Raw genomic sequence first — 12,604 nt, forward strand, 5'->3', positions numbered from 1 at the left:
CAACCACAAGCTTAGAGGGGTCGGGCCTAGCTGGGGCCTAAGGGGGTCTCTGGCCTAGTGCAGGGGGCCCACACACCCTACCTTCTCCTTGTCCCAGCTCCGACTGACTAGCGTGGCACAGACGCGCCAAATGTATCTAATCTCTGGTACGGGGAATCTGGGTGCCCTATTGGCTCTGCTGCAGCATGTGATTGCTCCTCTCAGTGGGTTCTGGGGGTTGTAGTCCCTGCGGAGCACATCTCTCTAATGGCCACCGCTTGCACTGTGGTACTGCGCATACGCAAACTTCCACAAGATGGCAACGCCCTCTAATAGGTACCACAGCGGAGCTCCGGCAATCTGGTCGCCCCTCTGACCGCCTGCAGCTTCCCCCACTTTTGACAGGTGTCTGCACCCCACCCCCCATCCCCGCTTGCCTCTGTGGCTGGCCATAGCCTCTTTCGCCGCCCGCCACTACCCCCGCAGCTCCCGGTGGTAAGGGGCCATATTGGGGATGCCCAGAGGGGAGACCTGGCCACAAATATATTCAATGAGCAACCTGTTTTAGCCAACAAACACCCTCACAGTTTGTGTTCTAACAAGCAATTACAACCACAGAGTGTACAGTAGTAACATGCAAGATGTACACACAAAAATGTGCAGAATCCACCATTCCCAACACAGATAACTAAACAACAGCAACACATTGTGCTCTGAGCATGGCCCCTGTAGGGAACGGACACGTTGTTACTTTGTTATGTTTGTATACTTGCTTTACACTATACTTTTTTTGGTGTGCATTAGTATGTATTTCATTTTATTGCTTTATTCATTCTATTTTGTTGGGTTATGACCTAAAACTAGTAGCTCTCAGTTTACGGTAGGCTTCTTCACACTTATTCAGGGGATTCGTGTAACTAGAAATCCATGTGGCTCAGTAACTTTTGTATCCAGCACAGTGGCGTAACTTATTAAGTACGAGAAATGCTCATACTGTATCCTGTATGCTGAAGGCAAAAATCCAACACACGGGAAAGACGCTAAAACATATCCACCTGCAAGACTCAGAATTACTTCCAATTCTGATGAACTTTTCTGCTGCCGGGATTTTATTCTCACTCCAGGTTATCAGGTACATTAACCACCAGCCAAATGTCAAGAGTAGAAGAGGAATATGGCCGCTGCTCCAATCAGGGGCAGACATGAGCCAATAAGTTATGGTGTTCAAGAATAGTCAGTAGGGCCCATGAGATTGCCAGCCCTTGTAATGCCCCCTGGATGTCATAAACACATTGCAAATGTTATGTGTAACCAAGTTTACTTGTCCACTGATCCCTTGGTTGCTCTTTCACTGCAGTGTTACTAATTCTTGACAATCCACTCCTCACCCTGCCCTATCTGGATTGGTAATTTATCCTCATTACATCGCACCCACTTGAATATTTATGCCTCTGTCCCTGAACTTTGCCACATTTCTAAAAAAAGTGTTCTGTACGGCTCTGGAGGGTTGTTAACATCCAAGGAGAATGCTCATCTTGGTCCAATAAACTTTAACACTATCTGAAAAAGAATCAAAACCCAATTGTGTGAATCATAATGTCACATACTTAATGTGACATCTACATAATTAAGAGAGTGGGTGAACTATTAGTGTTGATCATCCAAACTTTGGTCAGTAGTTACTGAGAGAGCAAGTTGCAGACCTGATCCTAGCTGTCTCGAAGGGTTCAATCTGTCCTTGGCCTGACTGCCAATTAGAAGCTTTAATTCCTTTCTTCTATAGGTAGTTGGGCCGAGAGGCGATGGGATAGCTCCATTGTGTGTCCCTCTCAAGGTGAACTTCTAAGTTATGCACACCCACCATAGGACTAGAGCAGTTGCTCCCAAGTCCAGTCCTCAAGAACACCCAAAAGGTCAGGTTTTAAGGATACCCTGGCTTCAGTACAGGTGGCTCACTCAAAATGACTAGGCAACATTGCTGAAGCTGATGCTTTTGATTATCCATCATCTCTCCATCATGTTTAGATATCTGCAGCAGTCGCTAGCTGCATTGATGCTGATAATATATAAATAAGAGAAAATAAGTACTTTAGAAGGTTATGTATGTTTTCAGATGTGAGTATTCAGATGTTATGCTAACCACATAATTTAATGTTAGCCACTAATTGCAATTTGTACTGTCAACAGACTTTGATTAGTTTATACAATTAGCACACATCTCCTGTTCTCTGCAGTAATTCCAACAATGCTGTATCAGCATCAAAACCCATGCCAGAAAGTTTCTAGGAAATGTTCCCTATTCGTTGTAATGTTAAGAGAGGACTTTTGGGAACAAGTTACGAACATGTAATATCTCTCTTTTATGAATATTTTCTCTGGTATTTTTGAGCTGCACATTCTTATTTTTAATACCTATTTTTTTTTTTAATGTACCTAAAACACACGAGGAGGACTTTGTCAGCATTAATAGGAGAAAAATAAAATGCAGATCTTATGGTAAGGAATCGGTATGCTTTTGTGAGAAAACGTGACCCTATTTACACACAGACAGTGATAACATGTTACAGAGCACCCCAATGTACCGAGCTGTGGAATATGTTGGCACTTTACAAATAAACAATAGTAATACATTATTAGTAAATTATTACTAATAATATTATTAATAATAATAGATCAGCGGTGCACAACCAGGGAAAATCTTAAGAGCTTTCCTGTATAAAAGTAGGTAGTACATTGCCACATAACCCTAATAATTAATAGCCCTTCATCAATTTGTATATATTCTGGCAAGATTAACTTCAAAACATTACATACCGCTGTGTTATCAAGTTTTTTGTCTATATCCTTCAATATAGCATCTACCAATACACATATAGCAGAAATTTGGAAACCATTGATTATTAGGGTTGCCAGGTATCCAGTATTGAACTGGACTGTCCGGTATTTTGACACTGTCCAGTAAAAAATTAGAGGTAATACTGGACATGTATGCGTCCGGTATTACCTCTCTGGACAGAGTGACCTGACTGGCTTGGGGGGCCTCAGGATTTCCCCGAGCAGGGAGAGAGCAGGGCTGTTGCTAGGGGGCTGGGCAGCTTACTCCACCCTGATTGCCTGCTGCTGGGTAATGCAGCTAATCAGGAGGAGGTGTCAGGTGCCTGAGGGTGGGGCTAAGGAGAGGAGGAAACAGCATGGAGCAGAGAGCGGAGAGAGGAGTGTGTCTCGAGTGTGCGTCTCGAGCGTGTGTGTGTGTCTCGTGTATATGTGTGTGTCTCGAGAGTGTCGCACCTTTCACCATTGTGTCCAGTATTTTTGGAGACACCACCTGGCAACCCTATTGATTATTGGATCAATCCCAGTCAGTTTCGCATGTATAAGAAGGGGAATTGTCTTTTTGACATTTATGCTATACCCCGATACGTTGTGTTTGTGTAGATGTTTTTTTATGTACAGTATGTGATTTTCAATGCTCAATAATATTTTGGTTTTGGTGAATATTGTTTTCTATTGACTATTATTTTTTGACAAAGAGTTATTAGTTATTAAGTAAAGATAATGACATATGTGGTTAATGGAAATTTTAATTGGTTTACACCCCTAACCTTGTTGGTAAGCACAACACATTGTATATGTTTACTATAGTTGAGAATAGTTGTTAAATCACCTAATTACTGAGATTTATGAGATGACTCAGTAGGTATGAATGTACACACATGTTACAACAACTTATAGTAGTATTATTTTGGAGAGGCACTTTACTGGTTCCACAAGATTCCAGGAATTCAGCCGCCAACTTCACCCCATTCCAGGCCCTGAAAGTTCTCCATACAATAACGGTGTGAGTAGGAAGTATAGCATTGCCAGGTGCATGTGTCTGTATCCCAAAGCAGTTAGTTCTTTTGTTAGTAATCATGCTCACGAGAGTGTAGAGCCATTTTCAATATGTTGAGAATTGCAAGAGGAAAGGGAATCATTGAGCCAGACACTCTGTGAAGTGTTGTGATTCACCGTAAGGAACTGGCGGGTATTAATGTTGACCTGTTGAGAGAAGAAAAAAATTACGGAATGTTGTACTTGAACAATATTGATAGGGCCATTTTAAATGCTGGTCGACGAGAGGGTTTCGCTTCCAGTGTCTTTCCCAGCTTACGGGGTTACAGAGCAAAGTGATGGAGGAAGGTCCTTGCCGTTAAGAATGGATAATTGGAAAGGTTTGGTCAATCAGTGTAACTAAGTTGGGTCTTGGTGAGGTGGTAAAACATCTTTGATGGGGTCCTGTAAGTGGTGCTATCCTCTGGAAGTAATTTGATGGGATGAGCTCAGTATTTTACGACTAGTGTGCCATTATGTCATATTTATTAAATTGGACTGGCAGAACGGGATTTGAATCCATCATTAAGGTTTATTATTGTTTTGGCCATGTCCCCCAAACCATGAGGTTGTCTCCTAATTTGGGTGGGTTTGGTAGCATTTGGATGGACATAGTCAGAGAAATAGATAGATTTGTTCAATTTAAAAAAAAAAAAAGCATACACTAGAGGAATTAACAATTAATTTCAATGTACTTCAGCCGTCCAGTCATAAATGGCATTGCAAATCAAAGATGGCTGACTCCTAAGGAGAAATTTAGGATATCTCAAGTACTATTATTGGATGAGCGAGTGAGCGAGCGAGCGAACGAAGACTTCAACAACACTTTGAAACCTCTCTGGTTGTGTGTTTGTGTTTTTGTTCAAGAGTTCTCTCTCCACAGGCCAAACACCTTGACCAATTCTGATGACTTTTTCAGGGTACCTTTCTTCCATCCTAATTTAGATCTGGCAGAAGTTTCAACCTCATCTTGGAATTATTTGGGGGGGGGGTGTTTAAGTGATAAAAAAATATATATTGATTTTATTCTTCATACAAAACATTAAACTTATTATTTTTGCAACTTGTACTAAATTTTCAGCCAATTTGCTCAAACCATTTCAGAGAAATTAAATATTAAAAATGGAAAAAAAATTGGTAACCACGGTAACAAGCAACAGTGTACATTCAAATAGGTACATCAATGTAAATGTATATACATGCTGAGACTCCATTAGTAGTTTTTTGGATATGTATATACTTATACATTTTCTACTTCAATCATTTTAATTCCCCCCTTTTTTTATTAATGTTATATTTTTCAATTTTCTTTCTTTTTATAACCTCTTCAGATTATGTTTACGGTCTGTTTATACCGCATGATATATACAGTGGTGAGAACAAGTTTGCGAATCCTTTAGGATTTTCACATATTTCAAACCTAAAATGTTATTAGATCTTAATCTAAGGCCTAATAATAGATAAAGATAATCCGATCAAACAAATGACACAAAAATATTAAACTTTTTCAACATTTATTCATCCACAAATGATTCAACATTCAATATCCATGTGTGAAAAAGTACGTGAACCTTTAGATTCAGTACCTGGTGGCGCCCCCTTGAGCAACAATAACTTCAACTAAGCATTTCCGTAACTTCTGGTCAGTCTATCACATCGGTTTTGAGGACTTTTGGGCCATTGCACCTTTCAGAACTGCTTAAACTCAGTCAGATTTGATGGCTTCCTTGCATGGACAGCTCGCTTCAGGTCCTGCCAAAACATTTAGATGGCATTCCGGTTGGGACTTTGACTAGGCCATTCTAAAAGGTGGAATGTCTTCTTCTGCTGCCATTCTTGTGTAGATCTGCTTGTGTATGTTTAGGACAATTGTCTTGCTGCATGACCAACTTTCACTTCAGCTTTAACTCACGGACGGATGCCTGACATTCTGTTCTACAATCTTCTGATACAATGCAGAATTCATGATTGTGTCAATGATGGTAATCTGCCCAGGTCCTGAGGCAGCAAAGCAGCCCCAAAACATCACATTCCCACGGCCATGCTTGATGTTTGGGATGAGGTTCTTTGTTTGAACGCAGTGTTTGGTTTTCACCAAACATAACGTTTCTCATTGAGGCCAAAAGATTCTACCTTTGACTCGCCTGTCCAGAGAACATTGTTATAGAAGTCTTGTGAATCATCTATGTGCTCTTTCGCCAACTTCAGACGGGCAGCAATGATCGCCTATCCTTCCATGTACACCATTCTTGTTCAGTCTTTTTTCTGATAGTTGAGTCATGAACACCCACATTAGCCAAGGGGAACGTGGCCTGCAGATCATTGGATGTTACTCCTGGGTTCTTTGTGACTTCCTGGATGATTTGCTGGTTTGTTCTTGGAGAGATTTTGGTAGGACGACCACTCCTAGGTGGAGTGACTGTGGTCTTGAACTTTCTCCATTTGTAGACTGTCAGAAAGTGAATTGGTGGAACCCCAAATCCTTTAAAAATGGTTTTGGAACCCTTTCTAGAATGATGAGCATCAATAACTACTTTTCCGAGGTCCTCAGATTTCTTTTGATCATGGCATGATGTGTTTCCACACACCTTTATGGTAAAGACCAAACTCACAAAGTTTCTGATCTTTATATGGGGTGGGGCCTCCCAAACTCACACCTGAAAATGTACCTAATTATTTAGAACCTGATTCTAATTATCCACAATTTAGCTGATAAAACCAGGGTTTCACTTACTTTTGCACATACCCTGACTCCTAATTACTCATTGTTTGTCTGATTCATATGGCGTTTTGAATTGGTTAATTTAAACCTTATTGGATATTTAAGAAAAGACTGGTTTTGATTCAAGAAGGTGATCATGGCAAAACTATAAAGTTTCCATAATTATCACTGGGGTTCACAAACTTTTTCTCGCCATTGTATGTATATATATATATATATATTATATGTAGAGGTAGAAGATCAGGAAGAGAAGGAGGCTTTTTTTGCTCCCGTCCCTGTCTGCGCCATGATGTGTGAATAAAGCCTTTTTGTACCATACCGCTGCAGTCCCGTGGAGTCCTGTTGCTGTGCTGTGCTCTGCACTTCCGCATCCTGTGGCTACCTGATCTTCTACTCAACCCCGCAGAAGCACGCATACTGGAAGGCTAAACGGGCATGGTTCACCTGAGTCATTGTACTTATCATTGTACTAGGAGGTATACTATAGGTGTTCATAGGCGTTGTTTTCAGACAGGTCCTTAATGGGAGTGATGTGGTGGGGCTTATATATCTCCATTCACCACACTCACCAGGACATCATACATATGTCTTAGCTACACGCCCACCTATATACCTCATATACTCACTTATACACCATTAACCCAGCCTATCATCCTTCTTCAATCAAGATACTATTTATTGATCACATGTTCAGTACCCAAGGTCATTAGAGCACTATCATGAACTATGTTCTTTTACCCTGCTTCTATATGTAGAGGTACAGGGATAGGAGATAACCTGTCCATGTTTTTTGGGGGTACAGTTATGATCTAAGATCTCTTATGTAAGAATTATTTGTATGTAACAGTTGTTCAATTATTAGTAACATATGCTCAGGTCAATTGAACAATTAGGCCAATTGTTGTCACTATAATTGACTCACCATGGTGATCATATTATTCACCCTGATGAAGTGACAGTCACGAAATGGGTATGATTGAACTTTGCAATTTGCGTATTCAGTAAAGCAGAGATTCAACCAGCCCAGTAATATCACGCGTCAATTGGAAATCCAGCGTGTCTCCTACAGAAAGTACGGAAGTAACAACAGGTGGGAAGAGACAAGGTCTGGGAGAGCGGTGAGGAGCTCCAAGGACACATGCTAAAGGGCACCACAGTTCTTTTAAGTATCACTGCTTTTTTATCCATCACAGATGACTTACCTGAGTTTATAATGATGTGTCATTATTAAACAGTATTATGCTATGTGGGGTTTGCGCTCTCTCTTTTCTTGCGGTTACATTGTTCTATCTAGTGAGAATTGGAATCCCTCCGTTTGAGAAAGCTGCATACGTACCTGGCAGGGAGGCTGATTCACACTGACGTACCAACATCTACAGAGGATTATTATAGGAATATAAGAAAAGACAAGGACTATAGCTAGCCGGGGTCTGTTTTACACCTGCTTTTTATTTAACAATTCTTGAATTTTCTTTCATTACATTTGATAGTTTTTTTTATGTTTATGCACTTTATTACATATTTGTAATATATTTCTAATATACTTTTTAACACGTTTATATACAGTTAGGTCCGGAAATAATTCAACACTGACACAATTTTCAGAATTTTGGCTCTGTACGCCACCACAATGGATTTGAAATGAAACAACCGAGATGCAATAGAAGTGCAGACTTTCAGCTTTAATTCAAGGGGTTGAACAAAAATATCGTATGAAACGTTTAGGAATTGCAACCATTTTCATACACAGTCCCCTTATTTCAGGGGCTCAAATATAATTGGGCAAATTAACACAATCATAAATAAAATTTTCATTTTTAATACTTTGTCGAGAATCCTTTGCAGGCAATGACTGCTTGAAGTCTGGAACGCATGGACATCACCAAACGCTTTCTATTCTTGAGACTTATGAATGGTTTGCACCTTGTGGTGAACCCTCTGCATTTGCTCTCGTGAAGTCTTCTCTTTATGGTAGACTTGGATGATATGCCTACCTATTGGAGAGTGTTCTTCACTTGGCTAGATGTTGTGAAGGGGTTTTTCTTTACCATTGAAAGGATCCTACGATTATCCACCACTGTTGTCTTCCGTGGACGTCCAGGCCTTTTTGTGTTGCAGTTCTCACCAGTGCGTTTTTTTTCTCAGAATGTACCAAACTGTTGATTTGGCCATTCCTAATGTTCCTGCTATCTCTCTGGTGGATTTTCTTTCTTTTTTTTGCAGCCTAAGGATGCCCTGTTTCACTTTCATTGAGAGTTCCTTTGACCGCATGTTATGGGTTCCCAGCAACAGCTTCCAAATGCGAATACCACACCTGGAATCAACTCCAGACCTTTTACCTGCTTAATTGATGCTGAAATAACGAAGGAATAGCCCACACCTGTCCATGAAACAGCTTTTGAGTCAATTGTCCAATTACTTTTGGTCCCTTGAAAAAGAGGGGGCTACATATTATAGAGATGTAATTCCTAAACCCTTCCTCCAATTTGGATGTGAATACCCTCAAATTAACAAAACAAGAAAAAACACAAAAGCGCACCAAGATGAGAGATAGACCCTCAAATTAAAGCTGATAGACTGCACTTTAAGCCCATATTCATTATTTAACTGTAACTTGAAATTATTTTGGTACACAGCCGAAATAACAAAACTTGTATCAGTGTCCATTTATTTCCTGACCTAACTGTATAATTTTTTTAATTTGCGCAATACACATCTCTGTGTATACATGTATTTTATACACAAATTATTTGTTGATTAGGACACTTTTTTGAAGCTCACTTTTTTCTCCACTTCACAAACTGTAAACAACAATCTGCAGATTTACTTTGACATCCAGGTGGCAGAGATAATTATTCACTGCGCAATAGGATTTTGCTCGGTTTTCCATGGTACCCACAGCTTTCTTGAGAATAATAAGTTTTGTGTGTATTTTTTGTTTTTCAACTTTCCTACAGTTTGTTGTGAATGAGATTGTTACATGGAAGTGTTTTGCAGTTTGGGATATTATATTAACCGCATTTCTTTTCAAGATGCAATAATGTGAGAGTTGAAGTGATATTCAGTATTTACATTTGTGTGTGACTTGGAGACAGCGCTTGGTCACCGGGACAGACATTAGCCGCCTTTCTGGGCAACTTCGTTGTCGTTGCCCAGACTGTCAGTGGTAACTCGGCTTATTTATAGGTTTGTATAATAGCGCACAATAGTGTGAGAATTAAATTGGCCAAACATTACTGTTTTAACTGAAGTTTGAGAATACTAAGACAATATGATGACAAAATATACAAATTGATGGCGTTTCAAAGTTTGTTTTGCCCATGTTTCATTCCGTGTTATGAAGGAATTAGGTTTACTCACTCATCCAATAACGCGGTGTAAAATACTGTATTTCCTCGATAGTAAGACACCATCGATTGTAAGACGCACCATTTATTTGGCACTTACAATCGAGGAAATGTACTTCTCACTTACCAGGTTTACCGACGTTGGCAGGAGAGGTCCATGTCATCGAAGGAATGAAGTTGACAGCGGGCATGCGGCGGCTGGAGAGGTCCCATGTCAGCGGAGGAATGAAGCATGTGGAGGATGCAGGAGAGGTCCCATGTCAGCGGAGGAATTAAGTTAAGACAGCGGGCGGGCGGCAGAAAAAGACCATCAGACCATAAGACCAGAGCATGAGGAGAACGGCTGGGGAGAAGCGTACAGTAACACCGGAAGTTGACCGGTGTCTGACTTCCGCTGTTACTGTATGCTTCTCCCCAGCCGTTCTCCTCATGCTCCGGTCTCATGGTCTGATGGTCTTCTCATGCCGCCGCCGCCCGCTGTCTTAACTTCATTCCTCTGCAGACATGGGACCTCTCTTGCGGCCTCCGCACATTTAATTCCTCCGCTGACATGGGACCTCTCCATCCGCCGCTGCACGCCCACTTGTCATCTTCATTCCTCCGATGATATGTACCTCTCCTGCCGCCGGTAAACCTGGTAAGTGAGAAAGAGGGGGTTTACCGGTATTCCATCAGTGTCCCCTAGCAGACACTTTTTTGTGTTCATTTTTTTTAAAACATCGATTCTAAGACGCATCCCGATTTCAGACGTGAAAATGGGAAAAAAAGGTGCGTCTTAGAATCAAGGAAATACGGTATATAGCGTTTTCCTAGTTTAATATTTTCTTTTGCATAGTTCCACACTACAGTTTTTTTACATTTTGAATATGTATTTGAAATGGTTTCTCTGAACTTTAGCTCTAGGTAATGAATCTGTTATATGGGACCACACACATTCTATCTTTGTACCCAGGGGAAAGACGCATTGCAGCTGAGTTCAGCACCTGCTATATCAATCAGACACCCAGAAGCCAAGCACTGTTATTTTGTGAAGGGTATAGGGGTCAATCATTTTCTAAACAGTCTTAGCATCAGTTAACAGACATTATAGTGAATAACCAATGTCTGACACCACTTAGTAAACTACTTCTAAAACTTGTAGACGAAGACACTCTATCTCAAATGACTGTTTTTTATAAACTGGAAACACTTCATTTCTAAAGGGGAGTTCACGAGGTCTTGAACCAACAAATAGTTTATTGTGACAAATAGCACTACAGTCACACTGACTGTCATGAACGGCACACCTATGAGCACGTAACTTGTATATGTGACAAGAGTTAATACACAAAGCTATCTAGCTGACACATTTTTCACCGATGAATAATATTCACCCACAATCCGTCACAATATATATCTTTACTCGCTTATCTCCTCTTCATCAGAGGAGTTATCCTTGAAATGTGTAGGGATATCTCTCTTTTCGCCATTTGTCCGAAGGCGCAGTGTGTGGAAGGAGCACAACAGAGAATGTCTGGAGCCCCCCCTCGCTCCCTACAGACCACAGGTAGCGGTCAATTGCCTCTCAGCGCGGCGCCTGTCTGCAGTGCGGGCGCGCTGACTGAGGCAGCGGGGCCTCGGCCTCACTGAAAATCAGTGAGAGTTGACAAGTATACGCTTACAATCGTTTGGAAAGTTGTATTTGGACAGGGTATTTCCTGAAAGGTTTTTTTTTTTTTGTCCCTATCCTATTACTGTTTAATTTCGTTTCTTTCGCATAGAAAAGTACAGGATACCAGATCTGTAATCGTTAGGGTCTATTTATCAACCAAAAAGAAGAGTTTGAAGCACTGCATTATTTATTGCTCCTGACAGCACCACATTTAACAAACTTGTTAAATATATAAACGGTACCCTACATCCCGATCAGGTTGTTAGTCAGAGAAGATTAAACACATTCCAAAGCTGACTCATTTATTTGGGCTGATACACACCCGAGGAACAGAAATGAGAGCAAAGTACCTTAATTCATTGAAACAAAGTGACACAGAATGAAATGTCTCTGTTTGAACCAATTTTGCTTCAAAATTGCCATGATGCATGGACCCCATAGCCTTTACACTGTCCTATAGATATACCTGGAATGCCAGGGGCGCTATTGGTATACCAGGTACATCATAGGGAAATACTTGTTTTCAATGGGCAGTTTGGGCTGACCACAATTGTTATTCCTTCAGGACCTCCATTCGCCAAAGGCTTGGGAGTCGGCCCCACCAAAAATAAAAAACATTTGACAGAATAAGGATGCTATACTTAGTGGAATATACAGTATTTATTGGGTTACTGATGCAAGGAAACTGTCTTCTTTCCCTATGTCACCATCCAGGGTCGCAGTCAGAAAATCTGATTGGGAGGTGCAATCAACGGCGTCATGACGTAACGATGTCACATGGTGACGTGTTGCAGCACTCCCACGTTACGGTGCATTGTCGCCATGTGATGACGCAGTGTCACACGATGCGGATGGAGAAGGGCTGCTCTTTTAGGCCGAGCTTAGAGGAGTTGCTGCGTGCGCATGCGTACGCGTCAAGCACACTTCAGTCATTGGCTATAGCAGTTAGCCAAGTGCATGTGCGCCTGCAGGCGAAGAGGCGCGTTGACGCGGCAGCATTTTCAGGAGACACCTCGCCCCTCAATGGCGCTGGGC

Source organism: Ascaphus truei, chromosome 4 (assembly GCF_040206685.1).
Source record: "Ascaphus truei isolate aAscTru1 chromosome 4, aAscTru1.hap1, whole genome shotgun sequence".
NCBI lineage: Eukaryota > Metazoa > Chordata > Amphibia > Anura > Ascaphidae > Ascaphus > Ascaphus truei.